At 38.8% G+C, this 19538-nt stretch overlaps 1 long non-coding RNA gene and 1 pseudogene across 4 annotated transcripts in view; both read left to right on the top strand.

Annotated features, from left to right (window-relative positions):
* The first annotated feature begins 4085 nt into the window (after positions 1 to 4085).
* LOC115305123 lies at positions 4086 to 12391 on the top strand (annotated as a pseudogene).
* A 716-nt stretch (positions 12392 to 13107) lies between these two features.
* Positions 13108 to 19538, top strand: part of LOC115303364 — a 112416-nt gene continuing 105985 nt past the window's right edge. For 3 of the 4 annotated variants that reach the window (XR_003913999.1, XR_003913997.1, XR_003913998.1), the window contains exons 1-2: positions 13108 to 13188; positions 15439 to 15552. This is a non-coding gene — a long non-coding RNA (uncharacterized LOC115303364). Of the gene's footprint in view, positions 13189 to 13256; positions 13315 to 15438; positions 15553 to 19538 lie in introns of those variants that run through there. The other variant, XR_003914000.1, reaches the window with a different exon arrangement.

Here is a 19538-nt window from a genome sequence, read left to right as displayed (position 1 = left end):
CACCAGCTTTTTACTGAGTGGTTCCTAAATGGTGTTTATTTCATATCTATGAAATTTGAAAAATAGGTTACTGTGATAAAGTAAAGGAAAATAGATCATCTGCTAAAAATTGAACATCCATACTCAGACTTTGGTAAATTGAACAATATTTTTTACTCCCCAAGTTTTCTCCCTTGTTTCTCTTCATAAGACAAGGTAAGACCATTGCTTCTCAGTGCCTATGAGCTTGAAAACACACTTCTAACTTTTGGTGGGCAGTTCATATGAATCAGAATTGCATATTAGCATATGAACTTGTTTCTTCAAAAAAATCAGTTGAAATGGGAACATTAATCTATTTGAATGAGGTTGTCATTACTGCTCTGAAAACTCCAACCATCACAAATAGGCAATGATAATGGCTTGAAATGTACTGATACAGAGTTCGATATATTTCCAATGTAATAAGGTTATTTAACCTATGAAATGTATAAAGGCAGTAACCTGGAATGGAATCATTTTGCAAGAATGAGGACAGGCATTCACCCTGGGCACCAAGATGGACCAAGGAGACTCCTACTTGGAGATTTGGATTTCAACTGTCTTGAACTCTGGAGAGGGAGTTGATGGTGGATATTTTCTGTCCTGTGGCCTAGAGAACATAGCTAGTGTGCAGGAAGACAGAAGAATGAAGACTTGGAGGACAAGCAGAGACCTGGGATAGAGAGCCTCTTTTGATTTCCTATTGGTGCTTGGGGCCCTGATCCTGCATCTCTGCTATTTCCCCCCTTTTTTCCTTTCTATGTAGCTCAGTTGGGTCTCTATCAGTTGCCATGGAAAATTCTAACAAACTTTGCTTTTAAGTTTTGCCCATTTCCTTCTAAGTATCCCTGAAATCTTTCAGAAAAACAAAGAAGGGGAGAAGTGTTCTTTCTTCTCTTATAGAGAAGCAGACATTGTTCAGCAGTATGAAGGTATTTCTGAGAAGAGGTTGAATCCAGAATGTTGAGAAAAGTATCAGTCTAATTTTCCTGTTCAGTTTGGGGACACTTATAAAAACATAATCCCTTTGGGGACACTTATAAAAACATAATCCCTAACTGTTTTCTGTTGTTATAGAACTCTCTTTGAAAGATATTTATACAAAGGAGTCTTTCTTTTAAAGGCAGCCAGACCTGAGAATTTGTTGCTCTGCCCTCTGAAAAGTTCTCTACAACCTGCGACAGTCTGTAGGTCTAACTGGTTATCTTAATAATTTGCTTCCTCAGTAAGTATTTTAAAAATAACGTCTCTAGGGGTGCCTTCGTGGCTCAGTCAGTTAAGTGTCCGACTTTGGCTCAGGTCATGATTTTGCAGTTCATGAGTTTGAGCCCTGCATCAGGCTCTGTGCTGACAGCTTGGAACCTGGAGCCTGCTTCATATTCTATGTCTCCCTCTCTCTCTGCCCCTCCCTCACTAGTGCTCTCTATTTCTCAAAAATGAATAAGCATTAAAAAAAATTTTAATGGCCTCTCTGCTTTTTAAAAGGGAATTAAATATTTGTGAGGTTTCTTTGTTAAGAAGAGTTTTAGAATGTCTTTTTCCCCTTATGAGGAGCACATCTTTGATTCTTGGTTTCCTTATTCAAATAAGTGAGAGCTTTGCCTCATTAACTGGGACCCGTCAAGGTTGCAACTATTTCAAACTTAATTGTTATCACCCAATTTATATTCATTAAATAAATGAAATGAAATAAATTTTCATACTTTCCATCTCTAGTGCTAGGGAAAGTATTTTAATTCCATGGGTCTTTATTTCCCATTACTTTCCCCAAAATATTAAAAGACAAGGGTTTTCATATCTGTAGTATAAATTAGCTGCTTATCAGGATCCTAGGAGGCTGAGTATGACTGATACTTGAAGAAAAAATAATTTGATTTTCACACTCTCTTAGAAAAGCATAAAACTCGATAAATCATTTTGTCAGGGAAGCAGACTGGCTTTTGTGTACATATACAAATATTTATCTTATCTTGTGTGCTTGAATGGTGTCTCCTGGGTTTTAGAGATCTACTTCATTCCAGAATTGTTTGTTTGACACATATCCCTGGCCTGACTAACACAAAGTAAGGAAGGAAGCTAAGCTGCTGGTGAATTGAGGCCTTGTATCTTTGGTGAAACTAGTCAAAGGTATCCCTTAAGTGGAGGCTGCCTACAGTTTCTCAAATGCAGGTGTTGTTTTTGTTTTTGCCATATTTATCCAAAGAATAGATTTTGTCTTCTCCTATCTTTATTACTCTTGGTCCAGACTGGGTCATCTACCTCTTTTATCTTAGCCATGCAATTAAAGCATTAAACTTTTGTAATGTATTTGAGGAAATCTTGGTACATATATTATATACAAAAAGGTAATCTGACTCACAGAGTCTAATTTCTTCATTTTCTTCCAGTCCATATAGAGAACTCTCTTACTTTTCCTGATTTCTTATGAAGTAAGATTTCTTTCCTTCATTATTTTTCTAGGTTAACTGTTAGGTTCAGAATGAAGTTCATTTTATGGCAGCTTATAACTCCTATGTATGTATGTATTTTAAGTCTCTAACTCACTGAAGCTTATTCTTAACTAGTCCCTCTTTTTCTGGGACGTGTAGGCTCTGGACAATTCCCTTGATTTTTTCCTTTTTTAAGAAGACTATCCCAATTGTTGGAGTTTTAAAGCCACCTAGCTCTTGGATGGAGAAGCCGTAATTCAAAGCTAGGCAGTCTTTCTAGAACCTGGAATCTTGGTCACTGCAGTACCTCTACTGAAGAATGGATATAGGATGGGCATGAGGCAGAGGACTAAGGATAGGAGAGAGGTTCCAGTGCAGGTTCAGGGTTCCTCTGGAGAAGAAGTGAGGTAATTTTAAAGGCCAATTAAAAAAAAAACAAAACCAAAGGCAGGGTGGGTGAAGCAATTTTTGTTTCATCACTGTCTTGTAATAAGACTGTCTTGTAGTATGTATTAATTGTGGAAAATACTATGATATCAATTCCAAATCTTCTTCATACTTTCTTCTTGTAGACTTTCAGGTCCATATGAAAATAGGATTCTTAGGTAATCTTTTTTTTTTTTTTTTTTTTTAAGTTTCCAAAGTAGAGCATGCAGATTGGTACCCTCCTCCCCAACTGGGCACAAACCCGTGAGTGCACTCACTGCCCCGCCCCCTCATACACAAACAAATCCATTCTGTGTATGACATGTGCTGTAACTAGCCCTTTAAAAACTACCAAGAGCAAACTTCTCTCATTTTCAGTTCTTTCCCTCCCAGGTCTTTCCAGTTCTTGCTTATGTCTTCCAGTAATATTAACTTAACTTGGTCTAGTCGTAGTGCTTTGTAATAAACCACCTCCAGCTTAGTGGAGTAAAACAACAACAGTCATTTTATTATGGTTTCTGTGAGTCAGGCTCAGGGACTCTCATGCTGGTGACATCAGACAGTGACTGAAGTTTTAACAGTTATTGGGGGGCACTTTGGGGCTATAAAACCAGTGTTCCAGCCAAAAAGACAGAAACAGCATCACCTTTAATAATGTAGCCTTAGGAGTCCTCTAGTGTTACTGCTACCAAATCCTTTTGATTATAAGCAAGTCAGAAGCCTGCCCAGATCTGCTATCCCATTGCTTTCTGTCATGATGGAATCAGGTCCAAAAGGAACCTCAACAAGTGACCTAGTTCAATGCTCTATTTCATACAATGGTTATTCACTCTCTGGAAAAAAAAATTCTGTTATTTACAATGACTTTCTCTTCACATTTCAATCATTTAATTTAAATGTGAACTCTAACAAATTTTGCACTTCATTTTATTTTTAAAAATCATATGTTTTTGCAAAACTACTAAAAAATCTCAATAATACAGTAATAATTATTTTCAAGGAGTTGACAGTTTAGTTGAAACAAGATAACTGTACACACAGGAGAAGGACAAGCCCAGGCCCGTACTGTAAGTTAGCATGCCCTCAAGGAAAGGACAGTTTAGGAAATAGTCAGAACCGGCTACTTAAAGACCACTTGAGGGTGGGGTTCTCATGATGAGATTAGTGTTTGTGTCTTTCTCTCTCTCCCCTACCTCCCCAACTGCCCGTATGAAGATGCAGCAACAAGGGACCATCCACAAACCGTGGAATCTACCAACCTTGATCCTGGAATCCCCTGATTCCAGAACTGTGAGAAATAAATGTCTGTTGCTTAAGCCACCATTCTATAGTATTTTACTGGCTTGATTGACTGACACTAAGGAAGTTGAATATTTGGATTTAAAAATGCAGTTCCCCAGGGTGCCTGGGTGGCTCAGTCTGTTAAGCGTCTGACTTTGGCTCAGATCATGATCTCGTGGTCCTTGAGTTCAAGCCCCGTGTCAGGCTCTGTGCTGACAGCTTAGAGACTGGAGCCTGCTTCAGATTCTTTGTCTCCCTCTCTCTCTCCCCTCTCCTCTGCCCGTGCTCTATCTCTCTTTGTCTCTCAAAAATAAACTTTTTAAAAAATTAAAAATAAATAAAAATAAAACTGCAGTTTCCCATAGGAAAAGTCGAGTTAAATAATGATTCCTTAGTGAGATGATACCATTAACTGAATCCATAATGTAGTTGAATACTAAATATTTCAAAATAAAAAAACAGTTATAACAGTGGTTTTTAAATAAAATGGGTAAGGAGCACCTGGATAGCTCAGTCGGTTAAACACCTGACTCCATTTTGGCTCCGGTTGATTCCAAGGTCCTGCCATCTAGCTCCCATGCGGGTTCTGCACCAGGCGTGAAGCCAGCTTGAGAGACTCCCTCTGCCTCTCCCCCACTCACATATGTACGCTTGCATACTCTCTATCAAAATAAGTAAAACATTTATTTTTTAAAATCAAACAGGTAAGTAAAGCATTTGTCTATAACACTCTTCTCTGTTCTGCTCTTCTCTGTCTGTGAATCTGACCAAATCATATTACTTCTCTGGTCCTCAATTTCTCTACTTGTAAAATGGAAGGGTAAGAAAGGTTGTGAGAAAAGTATATTAAAAAAAATCCTTCCCATTTCATACCCACTAAAAGGAACGGAAAGAAGCCAATTAGAGAAGGGAACGTTATCCACACTGAACCTGAGACATGCCCTCCCTACACACATACCGCAAACTCCGCAGAACATGATCGCCAGCTAGCAGAGAAGCCAGGTTATGGTGCAGGTCGTTCTTGCTCCTGCACGTGTGCAAGCCATAGAGGTGAGATTGTCCCTCCAATTCTATTCAGTTTAGAAGAATGAGGGCTTCAAAGATGGAATGTGGCCTTCAGGAAAAGTAGCATACTTCTGCTTTGAGTCAGTGCCCTGCTAAAGATCTCTAGGAGATAACAGCATGTCTACAAGTTCTATTTAGGATGGATGGGAGGCTGCAGTTTGGTTGAAGGGGAGCCCTAAAGCTCATTTTGCAAAGCACTTTATATCAGACTGAGAAAATGTCAAAGGTCAATATCAAAGAATTGGAGAGAGGACACTTCTGAAATTATGGGACTAGAGATCACTAAGTCCCTTTCCGCTCTGACATTGCCGAAAATAATAGCATAGGAGGAGAAAGCCTTCAATAAAGGAGGTACTTTTTTCTTAGAAGCTACAGTGGGCAGTAGTGGGAAATAATGCTGAAGCCCTAAGCTCAGAATAGCTGACAGCTTTGCTCTCCTTTGTGCCTCACTTGGTGTCCCTAGTGTAACAAGAGGAGTGGGGAATTAGGGCCATGGAAGCCTAGCAGTTAATCCATCTCATGGGTAACTCCTGTCTAATGAACAGACAGGAATGTTGTGCAGGTTTTGGCATCACTCAACACAATCATAACTGGTATTAGCAAAGAATGAAGCCAAGTTCCGGCCCTGATAGGATCGCGTCTTTGGCAAATGATTTGAGCAACAGCATAGCTATTACTCTTTTTCTGGCTATAGCTGTGGCTGTAGTAGATGGAACTCAATGCCACCTTATCACTGCTCATGACAGCTCTAGACACCCAGCTGAATCTTCAGTGACACCTGAGGAAACCACCGATCTTGGCTGAAAACTACGATGAAAAACTCCAAATGTTCCTTTGAATATTGAGGAATTAAAGAGTTTATTGTGAAACATGTAGAACTCTACAGCTGTCTCATAAATTGCCACTGGCAGCCTCTGGATACACTTCACTCTAAAATCCCAGATGAGACCTCAGAGAAGCAAGATATTTATTAAGCTACCCAGCTATCATATTAATTGTTAATTGTATCTTGTTTTGCTTTCTGTGTGTGTATACACATATATACATATATATGTAGTATTTTCCCAGGAAAGTACTGGGTTCTGTTTATAAATACAAACTTCCAGGACTTAAATGTGATTGACATGATAGAATGTAATGTAAATAAACCAATAGCACAACAACAAAGAAGTGAGACCTGCCAGAGGCATGGCCTCCCTAATTGTTGAGGTAGCTCATCCTAACTACCAACATAGGCTTTCCTTTATGTATGAGAGCAGGCGCTGTGGAGAAAAATGTAGAATCAAGAAGGAGGCCCAGCCAGAAAATCAACAAATGGCTCCCTGTGAAATGGATTTTAGGTGGCAAACAGAGTAGAACCTTAAACATAAGGTGAAGTTATAAATGGTCTCTGTGGCTCCTTCCAACTCTAATGTCCTAGGACTAGATGGATAAGAAATCTTTATCTTGAATGTTGGTGCTTAGCAAAATATAGATTTAAATGAAAGTGAATGAAGTGGTCAATAAGGACTTCATGGTGATTCTGAGAGGGAATCTGAACAACTTTTAAACACATTAGAATCAAGTTTTCTGTTTTCATTGATTTTACCTCCAATATTGAGACTTTTTTGCAGGAAGGTCAAGAGCATGATCCTCAACGTGGTAGGCACAGGGGAAGTATTCTTTGAGTTTGCAAATAGAGCAAAAAAGTGGGAGTGAAATTTTTCTGTGATTGAGCCAAGATTTGAAAGTGAAAAGAAAGGCCAGTTTTAAATGGTGTACAGGCCATGGTCTGCCCCTTGCCTCTAGGAGGGTCCTCTGCTAAAGCCAAAAGTAAATCAAAATGGCTGCAGAGATGAGAAAGCTCTTGAGGAGGACTCTCATATCCTATCAGTGCTCACTCCCTTGGTGCCTTACCCTCGCTTTCCTCTGTGTCCTGGTCCTGAAGCCCCACCAGCTCTGCATGCAACCTGCACACCAAAGAGATCAAAGAAGGTCAAGTTGGCTGAGCAGGCCAACATATCCACCTGCATGAAAGTCATGATGGACTCTGCTCTAGATGGCCTATATCTTCAGGGATTTGAGGTACCCCTGGAGGATCTTCTTGAACATAGAGCAGAAGACCAACACCTCTGACAAGAAGTTGCTACTGATTAAGAACTACTAGAAGAAAGTAGAGTCTAAACTAAGATACATCTGCACCACTGTCCTGCAATTGCTGGATAAGCCCTTACCAGCCAATGCAACTGACCCAAAAAGAAAAGTATTTTATTTGAAAATGGAGTTTACTTTTCGAAAACTTTGTTGCACATGGTGGAGATTGAAAACAAACTATAGATAATTTTGGAGGAGCTTTCCAAAAGGCATTAAGATAAACAATAAAGAGATGCAACCCACATACCCAATCTACCTTGGACTGACTCTTAACTTTTTTGTACTTTACTATGAGATTCTTAATAACCCAAAACTTGCCTGCAAATTGGCAACACCTTTGTTATTGTTGTTGTTGTTGTTTTCTTGAAGTATTATTAATGTATAGTGTTATATTAGTTTCAGTTGTATAACATAATGATTTGGCATTTCTATAGATTACTCAGTGCTCATCACTGTAGGTTAGTCTTAATCTTCCTATCTGCACCCCCTACTTCCCCACCCACTTGCCCTCTGGCAACCACCAGATTGGTCTTTGTATTTAAGAGTCAGTTTTGGGGGAGTATCTGGATGGCTCAGTTGGTTGACTGTCTGACTCTTGATTTGGGCTCAGGTCATGATCCTAGGATCATAAGATTGAGCCCCATGTTGGGCTCTGCACTGAGTGTGGAGTCTCCTTAAGATTCTCTCTTTCTCCCACTCCCACTCTCCCTCACTCACTCTCTAACATAAATAAAATGAAGCCAAAATGTCCATTGACTAATGAATGGACAAAGAAGATGTGGTATATATGTACAATGGGATATTACTTGGTGTTTGAAAAGAATGAAATCTTGCCATTTGCAACAACATGGATGGAACTTGAGTGTATTATTCTAAGCAAGATAAGTCAGTCAAGAGAAAGATAAATATCATATGATTTCACTCATATGTGGAATTTAAGAAACGAAACGAACATAGGGAAGGAAAAATAAGATAAAAACAGAGAGGCAGACAAATCATAGGAAACTCATAATACTGAGAACAAACTGAGAATTGTTGGAGGGGAGGGGAGTGGAGGGATGGGCTAAACTGATGATGGGCATTAAGAAGGACAATTGTTGGGATGAGCACTGGGTGTTGTATGTAAGTGATGAATCATTAAATACTACTCCTGAAACCAATACTACACTATATGTTAACTAACTTTAATTTTTTAAATATTTATTTATTTTTGAGAGAGAGAGAGAGACAGAGTTCAAGTGGGTAGGGCAGAGAGAAAGGAGACACAGAATCTGAAGCAAGCTCCAGGCTCTACACAGGGCCTGAACCCCCTGGGAACTATGAGATCATGACCTGAGCTGAGCTCTGGTGCTACCGACTGAGCCAGCCAGACACCTCTACTAACTTGAATTTAAATTAAAAAATAAAATGGAAAAAAATTTTTAAAGAGTTTTCCTTGTCTCTTCTTTTGTTCTTTGGTATTTGTCTTTCTTTATATTACTTAGTGCACTTAGCATTATACCCTCTAGGTCCATCATCTATGTTGTTGCAAATGGCAAGATCTCATGCTGCTGCTTCTTCTTCTTCTGGGCTGAGTAATATTTCATCCCACATATTCTTTATCCATTTATCTATTTTTAAAGTTTATTTATTTACTTTTGAGAGAGAGAAAATATGAGCAGTGGAGAGTCAGAAAAAGAGAGAAAATCCCAAGTTGACAGCATAGAACCTGGCACCAGGCTCAATCCCATGAACTGTGAGATCATGACATGGGCAGAAATCAAAAGTCGGATGCTTAACTGACTGAGCCACCCAGGCACCCCACCCATTCATCTACTGATGGACTCTTGTATTGCTTCCATATCTTAGCTACCATAAATAATGCTGCAGAGAACATAGGGGTGCATATATCCTTTTGAATTCAGGGGTAATACCCAGTGGTGGAATTACTGGATCATATGGTAATTCCATTTTTAATTTTTAAAGGAACCTCCAAACTGTTTCCCATAGTTACTGTACCAATTTGCATTCCTACGAACAGTGCATGGGGTTCCTTTTTCTCTACATCTTCGTCAGTACTTGTGTCTTGTCATTTTGATTCTGGTTGTTCTGACATGTATAGGGTGATGATATCACATTATGGTTTTTATTTGAATTTCCCTGATAATTAGTGATATTGAGCATCTTTCTATGGGTCTGTTGGCCATCTCTATGACTTCTTTGGGAAAATGACTATATGAGTCCTCTGCCTATTTTAATCATATTATTTGTTGTTTTCTTTTTTGGTGTTCAGTTGTATAAGCTCATTGTAACTTTTGGATATGAATCCTTTCTTGGATATATCATCTATGAATATCTTCTCCTATTCAGTAGGTTACCTTGTCATTTTGTTGATGGCTTTCTTTGCTGTGCAATGTAGTTCCAATAGTATATTTTTGCTTTTGTTTTCCTTGCTGGAGGAGACATATCTAGAAAAATATTTCTACGGCCAATATCAAAGAAATTACTCCCCAGGTTTTCTTCAAGGAGTTTTATGGTTTCAGGTCTCACATTTATGTCTTTACTCCACTTTAAGTTCATTTTTGTGTGTGGTGTAAGAAACTGGTCCTGTTTTTTTTCTTTTGCATGTTGTAGATTAATTGACCATATATGTATGGGTTTATTTCTGGGCTCTCTATTCTGCTCCATTGATCTATGTGTCTATTTTTGTACCATAGCTAAAACCACTTTTGATGAAGACAACACAGAACTTAATGCACTGAATGAAGACTCATACAAAAACAGCACTGTTATCATGCAGTGGCTTAGTGACAACCTAACATTATGGACATTAGACACTGCAGGAGAACGATATGAGGTACAGAAAGGACAGAAAACTAAATGTGCCCAGGGTATTATCCTTTTTTCCTTTAAGAAATCTTTTTACATATCTCCATTCCCCACTTGGATTTTCTATAGCAAAGAAAGTGATTCATGTTTATGGAATCATCCATTTGGATTTTACAGTGGATTATATTTCTTAGAGTAAAGTGTTTTACCATAGATGTATCATAAGCCATCTCCTCTTCAGATGTAAATGATATATGTCGACTATTATGTGGAATAAAGTGGATATTTAAAACTAGAGAAAAAATGGGGGTGACGTAGGACAAAATCCCACCAGAATAGGATTATAGGAAAGGTACTGAGTTGGATAGTTTCCCATGCTGGCCAACAGGTGGCATTAGAGTAGCTTGAATGCCAACTAGAACAGAGGGTAGAAATATCAGGATCAAGACAGCTTTTGGGTGAACGTGTGGGGAGGCAATATGGTTGTCTATATTTAGGTAAGTCTAATCTCTCTAAATTGTTTATTTCTTGAAGCTAGGAACATTTCCACATACAACAAAAAGTAGTGAACTTCTCTGTGTTTTAGTTTTCTCACTTTAAAATGGATATTACCTACCTCATAGTGTTATTGTGATCAATGAAGAGTTAATGTATATAAATGAACAGTGCAGATTACAGAATAGATATGCAACAAATGTTAGCATGACTGCACAATGACGATGAGGCACATAGTGACCGTATGTAATATCAACAGGTATTAGTAGATGCATAAATGCACAGGATACTCATAAGTCTGATGTTTATAACTGAGACTACCTAGCATTAAAATATCCATAGAACATATTGGAAAGGGAATAATCATTCACACTAGTAATATAATACTTTATTTTAAAAAGTATATAATTTCAGGGTGCCTAACTGGCTTAGTTGGTAAAGCGTGTGACTAATCTCAGAGTTATGAGTTCGAACCCCTCGTTGGGTGTAGAGATTACATAAAAATAAATATTAAAAAGAATGCAAGCAGAGGAGGGGCAGAGAAAGAGGGAGACACAGAATCTGAGGCAGGCTCCAGGCTCTGAGCTGTCAGCACAGAGTCCGGTGTGAGGCCTGCACCCACAAACCATTAGATCATGACTTAAGCTGAAGACAGATACTTAAACAACGGAATCACCCAGGTACCCCCAAAATAAAATCATTTAAAAAAAGTTAATATAATTTCAAGAGTCCATTGAAATGGAATCTCTTTGAGTATTATTTAGAGTTTATGTATTCTTCATTGAATCTTTCCAGAGGGGTGTTGTATCAATATTTCAAAGCTAGGCAAATCTATTTTGGTTTATTTCTTAGGTAAGAAGTACCAGTCCCTACAATTTTGCCTAGACACAGGTCTGATCAGCTTTATCAACTCAGTTCTATTATTACATAGAAGGCTACTCAGAAAAGAGGCTCAAATTCATCTTGCTTGTCTAAGCTTGCTAGTCAGTGGACTAGATGAGGACTCTAGGGTACTTGCTTAGCCCTCAAGCTGCATTGTCCCTTCCTAAATTTTGACTCCAGGAGTTCAGGTCTTAGAATGGGTCTTCTACCCAGATTCCTGGTTTTCCTGTCATTTTTTCCTGAGAATGGAATTTTTCCTGGACCCCGGTCAGGCCTTGACAACCTGCCTATTAATTTCTCACCCTCTTATCCTGATATCCCAAATATACCACTGTCCCTTAGATGCTGAGAGTCTGCTTCAAACATCATGGATCCCTCTGAAACAACTATCCTTGTCCCTGCTGACAAAACTTTCTGAGGGCACCTGAGTGGCTCAGTTGGTTAAACCTCCAACTCAGGTCATCATCTCATGGTATGTGGGTTCAGGCCTCACATCGGGCTCTGTGCTGACAGCTCAGAGCCTGGAGCCTGCTTCGGATTCTGTGTCTCCCTCTCTCTCTGCCCCTCCCCTACTCATTTGCTGTCACTCTCTGTCTCTCAAAAATAAATAAATGTTAAAAAATTTTTCTTTAGTCTAGGAGTAGTAATAATCATCATATCCTCTCTTGGATGTGGACCAAATTAGTCCTGCATTCCCCACACCACTTCAGACCCTGTTATTGGGATTCCTGACAGGCCAGCAAAGGTGGGCCAAGATTATCCTCTTCTTCCTTTGTCCATGCCCATTTCCACTTTCCATATAGGCTCAGAAAGCTTCGTTCATGGCTGACAAGAAGGGAAGATTGGAATGAAAAAGAGAAAGGCAGGTATTGCAAGAAAGAAAAGTGATAAGAATATTTTTAGCTCCAGCGATATAAATGCTATGCATAGGAAATGAAAAATAAAGTGATTCTGAAATTTTAACATGAGGAGGGAAATATAATTTCATAGAGGCAATATGGAAATAAAATGGGATTTGATTCTGTTTGAGTCCTGACTTTATTTATAGACTATATGACTTAGTGCAAACTTAAGCTCTCTGAGTCTCAGTTTCCTCATGTGTAAAATGGAATTATAAATATGTTTATTTTGCAGGGTTGTGAGGATTAAATTAGATAAGGCATGGAAAATGGTCCATTTTGAAGCAGTGATTGTCTCATCCATGACCAATTCTTATATTAGAGGTTAAAAAGTAGTATCCTGTGGGCTGGACATGGTTCAAAGATTAGTTTTGTTTGGGCTTGTGTCAGGGATCCTCAAGACCACCCCAAGTTTGATGATTCACCAGGAGGGTGTATAGGACTAAGCATATAGTCATGCTCATGGCTATGATTTATCATGGTAAAGGATATGCAGCCAAATCAGCAAAGGAAAAAGCACATGGGCAAAGTCCAGGGTAAACCAGGCATAAGCTTGCAAGGGTCCTTTCCCATGGAGTCACATATGTGTGCTTGGTTGCCCCAGCGATAAGTTATGACAACACACATGGAATGCTGCCAACCAAGAAGCTCGTTAGAGACTCAGCCCCCAGGATTTTACTGGGGACTGACCATGGAGGCAGCTTCTGCCAGGCATGTACCAAAATTCCAGACTCCCAGAAAGAAAGCAGGTGCTTGGCATAAATCATATTGTTTGTACAAGCAGTGCAGGCACAGTGAGTCACTCTTATCAGTTTTGGGAATGGTGGGAACCTTCCCAAAGTTCAGGTTCCCAAATGCCAGCCAAGGGTCCACCTGTAAGTAGACCTTTCTAAGAATAAGCAGATAGACCTGCTTAGTTAACCATTTTTACATAAGATTTGCCCATGTAGGGCTTTCTTCTTCTTTTATTTTTTTTTTTTTTGAAGATTTAAAAAAATGTTCATTTATTTTTGACAGCGAGTACAGGAGGGGCCAAGAGACAGGGAGACAGAGAATTTGCCCATGCAGGGTTTTCTTCTTTGCTTTTTTTTTTTTTTTTTTTTTAACTTAGCTTCCATCCTTCAAAAAATAAGAAATTTTGCTCAGGATTTCCAGCTCCTTGTAAAAAGTCAGATAGTGCGGCAGCAATAGATCCATATTCCCACATGGCAACAATTGGCAGTCCCTTTTAAAGAAGGCTTAAATTCCCTTAAATTCACCACCATCTCCACAGACTATCAATAGTCTCTCCCACACTCAGTGCTAATTGCCATTGAATATCATGTTTGAATCAGGAGTAGCAGTTGACCAGAGTAAAAAACAAAGAGGCAGGCATGTAGAATACCACTGAGTCATGGTAATTAACAATAATACAAAAGGGTCATGTTTATGAATTTCTGCTGTTGGAGGTCCCAAAATATGCCGTGAATCCAGAACTCCTCTCTGGCACAGTTATATCAATTATTTATGAGTGTTTTTAGATTGCTTTGACAACACTTTTATTGCAATATACTATAAAGCCCTTTCATTAAAGTTAACTTGAATAAGTCTTTATTCCTATTCACTCAAAGATTACTGACTGGAATCGTGATAATATATATAAAACATTGTGTATATTGTCAATTAGTAGTTTGTAAATCAAAGTTATTGTTATCATTGCCACTGCCAAGAATTGTTGGAATGGACTGAAGTATGTCAACAGAAAGGTAAATCTTGTTCAAAGGAAATAGATCCAGTGAATATTCAGGTAGTTCTACATATCAATGTACCCACGTATTTACTTACTCAACAAATGTTTAAGAAACACTTACTGTGGATAAGATAATGCTATCTAACAAAATAAAATTTCATCTTTATATTCCTAGCATCTAGAAAAATAAGAGGCATGGATATTGTATTCAATAGATGTTTCCTGACTTCAGTGTTATGTTAAATGCAAGTGTTATGTTAAATGCAAGTGTTACTATTGTAGGATTATGCTGCATGTCACCTAACCAGACAGATGTTCTGGAAGCTGCTTTCTAATTCCAATTATAGACCTGACACAGAGGCAATTTAGAGTAGGAACAGCAACTATTCCAATGTGTATTGAATATTTCATTCTACCATAGGCAAAGGATTAGAAAAATTCTTTACTTTCCTACCTGATAATTTTATTCCTCAGAAGACTAAGGAAGCAATTAGGGAAACTTATACTCTAGTCTTGACTTTTACTAATAAATAAAAACTAGTTAGTAAAGTATACCGAAGCTACAAGAAGATCAAGAAAAAAGAGGCAGTGTCATATTAGAATTGGACACTGGGAATAGAATATAAATTTGTTAGTATTCTTTAGTTGTAAGTGGCAGAAATCTAATTCAAATGGACTCAGGCAAGTTGGATCCAGGTTTTCAAAATAAGTCATCAAGAAATAGTATTTCTCTCTTATTATTATTTGCTTTTCTGTCCTCTGGCTTCATGCTTAAGACAGGGTCACCTCTTATAGTGGCAAGATGACCTCCAATAGCTCTGAGCTTCTGTCCTGCAAAGTTAACAAGCTCATTAGAAAGTGAGATCTCTTTCCTAATATTTTCCACAGAATTCTGGGATTGGAGAGTCATTTGACAGGCTTGTGTTATGGGCCCATCCCTAAACCAATTATGTGACCTGTGTGAGGGGTGGGGTAGGAATATACTAGGCACATACTAGGTCTGAAGCTGAGGAGCTGAAGTCAGTACTAATGGACCAAAAAGGAATCATTCCATGAGGGAAAATTAAGGTGCTACTACAAGAATTACAGGTGCTGGGGTTCATTCATTCAACAAATATTTACTGAGTGCCTATCATATGTAGGCTTACTTTAGGTTCTAGATACATAACAGTGAATAAAAACAAAAATCCTTGCTTCATTGGACTTTGCACTTGAGTTGGGATGAAAGAGACAATAAACAGCTACATTAATAAAATATGTAATATTTCAGATGGAGATATGTACTGTAGAAGAATATCGGGAAAGAGGGATAGAAGTTTCCACAGCTTTATGTAGGATTATCAAAGAAGACCTTATTGGGAAGGGGACATTCGAGCTAAAGCAGGTAAGAGAATGAACTCTGTAGATATCTGGGTTAAAGGGGGAGGAAAGGAACAGTAGGGCATCTGTGGGTTTGTATCTTGCACAAATGGGCCAGGAGAGAGTAGGAGAGGAGGTCAAAGATTGCAAAATGTCTTGAAAGCTATGGATTTTTATTTTAATGAGTTGAGAAGTCACTGGAGAGCTTAATCTGAGTAGAGATATTATCTAGCTGACATTTTAAAGTGTAGACCAAAGGGAAGAAGCAGGAGATTAGGTAAGAGATAAGTACAATAATCCAGATTAGAAATATTAATAGTTTAGACCAAAATGATAACAGCGGACTGGGTTAAAAGTGGTCAGATTCTGAGGGTGCCTAGGTGGCTCAGTCAGTTAAGTGACCAACTCTTAATCTCAGCTCAGGTCTTGATCTCAGGGTCGTGAGTTAAAGCCCCATACTGGACTCCACACTGGGCCTGGAGCCTACTTAAAAAAAAAAGTGGTCAGATTCTGGATATATTTTCAAGGTAGCAAATTGGGGAGAGGGCTGGAGAAGTAAAATAAAGTATCAAGGATAACTCTGAGGTTTTTGGCAAGAGTGATTGGAAGGCTGGGATTACCATTAACTAAGATGCAGAAACTGTGGGAGGGACAGTTTGTAGGAGTTCCACTGCATCTTTATTAAATTTGAGATACTCATTATGATTCAAAGTGGAGATGTTTTTGGCAGTGAATATACGAGTGTAGGATTCAGGTAAGAGTTTTCAACCGTAGAGTTTATAAGTAGGTATATGACATTTAATGACATGAGACCGAATGAGATCACTGAAGGAGAGAGGGAGAGTATAGAAGAAAAGAACTCCAAGAATGAAGTACTTCAATGTTTAGATGTCAGGATGTTGAAAAAGGATCCCTACAGAAGACTAGAGGATGAGAAGCAGCAGCCAATGAGATAAGAGGCAATCTAAGAGAATGTGATATCCTGAAAGGAAAAAGAATACAATACTTCAAAGAGGGAGAGATCACTCTGTCCAATAAAGAGAGGTCAAGTGAAAATAAGGACTGATCTTTAGATTTAACAACGTGGAGGCCTTGTCATGAGCAGTTTAAATGTCTGAAGATGAAAAAACCCTATATAGTCTGTTTGAGAGAGAGATCTTCATGTGAAGAAGGGAATTTGGAGACTACAAATATTAAAAGCAATAATACAGGGATACCTGGGTGGCTAAGTTAGTTAAGCACCCGACTTTGGCCTAGGTTATGATCTCACAGTTTGTGGGTTCAAGCCCTGTGTCGGGCTCTGTGCTGACAGCTCAGGCCTGGAGTATGCTTCAGATTCTGTGTCTCCCTCGGTCTCTGCCTCTCTACTGCTTGTACTCTCTCTCTTTCAAAAATAAACATTAAAAAGAGATTTTTAAAAATATAGTTTATATCTGTGTTTTTCAATAAAACAGCACAGAGAAATGGGGCAGTAGCTAGAAGAGGGATGTCAAGAGAAGATTTTTTTTAATGGTAAAATTTTATATGTTAATAGAATGATCCAGTGGAGAGAGGAGACTGAAGACAGAATTGAGAGTAAAGACAGAATTGATGGAACAGTGTTCTTGAGGAGACATGCAAAACAACAGATGTCCACTATAAAAACATATGGGAGATTTTAGAAAAACAGATTTCTAAAAGCTCAGAGTAAAGACAACTATGGTTTTATGGCCAGCATCATTAAAAATGGACAATAGATTAAGAAAAATGAGAGAGACTAAGGGGTAGAATTCTTCCGATTCAGTGGAGGATTCTGGCTTGACCCTAAATTTTAATCACCGCTGGCATTCAGCCATGCCTGCATGTACAGTGTCAGGGCACAAGTCTTCTGTTACTGTGCATGACAGGAAAAGGAGTCTCCTGGGAAGGAATTCATTCAAAAGGAAGAGAAAGTAGTGCTCTTAGGTTTGAAAAAAATAACTGGCCGCAGAAGAGGGGCATTTAGTAGTGCATGGTGTCTAATTCTCAGGTTTAGCCTCAGACCCAGAGTCTATAAACCCATGTTAGAGTCCAAAGGAAGAGGGAATTTAAGAAATGAAATCTCTGTTTCAATAAACTATGTAAGATACTAGGGTAGCAAGACAATCCTGTCTTGTTTCTCATCTGTTAATGCAAACACACAGAGGAGAAGAGCCTTGATCCTACTTTGCTGCAGTAGGCTTCAGCACATTAAAGACTCTAAAAACTGCTTCTTCCAACCTTAACATTCAATGTGCCTACAGTGGTGATCAGCCCCAAGGGTGATCACTGCAGTAAAGACCAACTGTCATTGCCCTGCAGCAGTGACAACGAGTTCCAGCAGTGGGAGAGATTTTTATAGTTTGTTGCTTCCAGAAAATACCCTTAGTATGGATATCACCTGCAGTAGTGGCATTGGGCAAGCACTACCAACAAACAACGGGGAGCAAAGGCTTGGACAGCAGGTATCATCAAAGAGGGCCCGAGAGGAGAGAATCCCAGCAGACAGAGGTGATAACTAACATGGCTTATTTATGCGCACATAAGCTTCCTCACACCCCCTATGTACTTCCTAGAGAGAACCGGACAAGATTTTAAGAGTAGCTGCAAGGGGTGCCTGGGTGGCTCCGCTGGTTATAAGTCTGACTTCCACTCAGGTCATGATCTCACCATTTGTGAGTTCAAGCCCCATGCTGGGTTCTGTGCTGACAGCTCAGAGCCTGGAGCCTGCTTCGGATTCTGTGTCTCCCAATCTCTCTGCCTTTCCCCTGCTCACTCTCTCTCTCTCTCTCTCTCAAAAACAAACATTAAAAAAATAAAAAGACGAATATCTACAAGTCCCACAATAGAGGGTTGGGGTGAAAATCAGAAAAGAAATTATTTTATTACTGTTCTATGGTTCCATTTTATCCTTAGGTTGGTGTGGTTAGGGACACATGGGTTGTAAGAAATTACTATCACACAAAAGCTAATAAGGAAGAAAATACCAAAGGAACAACATGTGGCTGAAAAGAATGGGCTCTGCTGAGATATAAGCTAATGATAGAAAGAGGTGTGCACAGCCAAGGACATACATGGAGGACAAGGTGCAGAACCAGCAAAGTCGAGGAGGACAAAAACAATCCAGTTAAAACAAAACACAGCTATGTTTGGAGGAAGAAAATGATGTAATGCTGACAGATGGCATAGAAAGTATAACCACCTAACTATTGCTTTACTTCTTTTTTGTTTTTTTAAGTAAAAAGAATGGTCTTCAAAGGGGAAAGTCGAAAAAATAACTAAGCAGGAACTGATAGGAATGTTATCATTATGAGAGATTGTCCTCATTATTTTTACTTTTCTCTCTATTTTTTGAGAGTTTTAGAATGAGAATTACTTTACTTAAAAAAAGATTTTTAATATTTTATTGAAAATGAAGGAATTAAAATTTGATATATAGAAAAGATTTAGGAAGAGTCTAAATCAGTGCTTTAGAGGATGCCAAGTCCACAGTTCCAGATGAAGTATATCTCTTGGGGGAATACAGATGTGATCATAGGACAATGGCTGATATGGTCATGATGAAGAACAAGAGAGTTGCCAATAGATTATACCTAATGTTTACATGTTATAAAGCAACTTTATATGTCTCGTATTAGCTACTGCTACCTGCCATGTGCTAGGCATGGTAAGTAAAGTGTGGCTGGCTCATGGGCCAGTTCAGTCCACTGCCTGTTTCTGTGCTAAGAATGGTAAATGTTTGAAAAAAATGGAAAGGAGAAGATTTCATGTCATGTGAAATTTATATGAAAACCAAACTTCAGGGTCCAGAGCGTAGCAGCATTCTTGCAACACAGCGTCCTGACACCGAGTTTTTCTTCCCAGCATGCAACTTTATTTGTGCTGGCACGGCTCAGTTGGGTTCATGCTGAAGAATGGAGTCCTGAACACCACATGGTGTAGTTTTTTATGTATTTTCTACTTCTTTGTCTCCCATATATGGTAACACACAGACATGCAGTCTGATTAAGTGGT

Source organism: Suricata suricatta, chromosome 10 (assembly GCF_006229205.1).
Source record: "Suricata suricatta isolate VVHF042 chromosome 10, meerkat_22Aug2017_6uvM2_HiC, whole genome shotgun sequence".
Taxonomy (NCBI): domain Eukaryota; kingdom Metazoa; phylum Chordata; class Mammalia; order Carnivora; family Herpestidae; genus Suricata; species Suricata suricatta.
The sequence above is the reverse complement of the archived record's forward strand: the minus strand, read 5'-3'. Positions and strand labels throughout refer to the sequence as shown.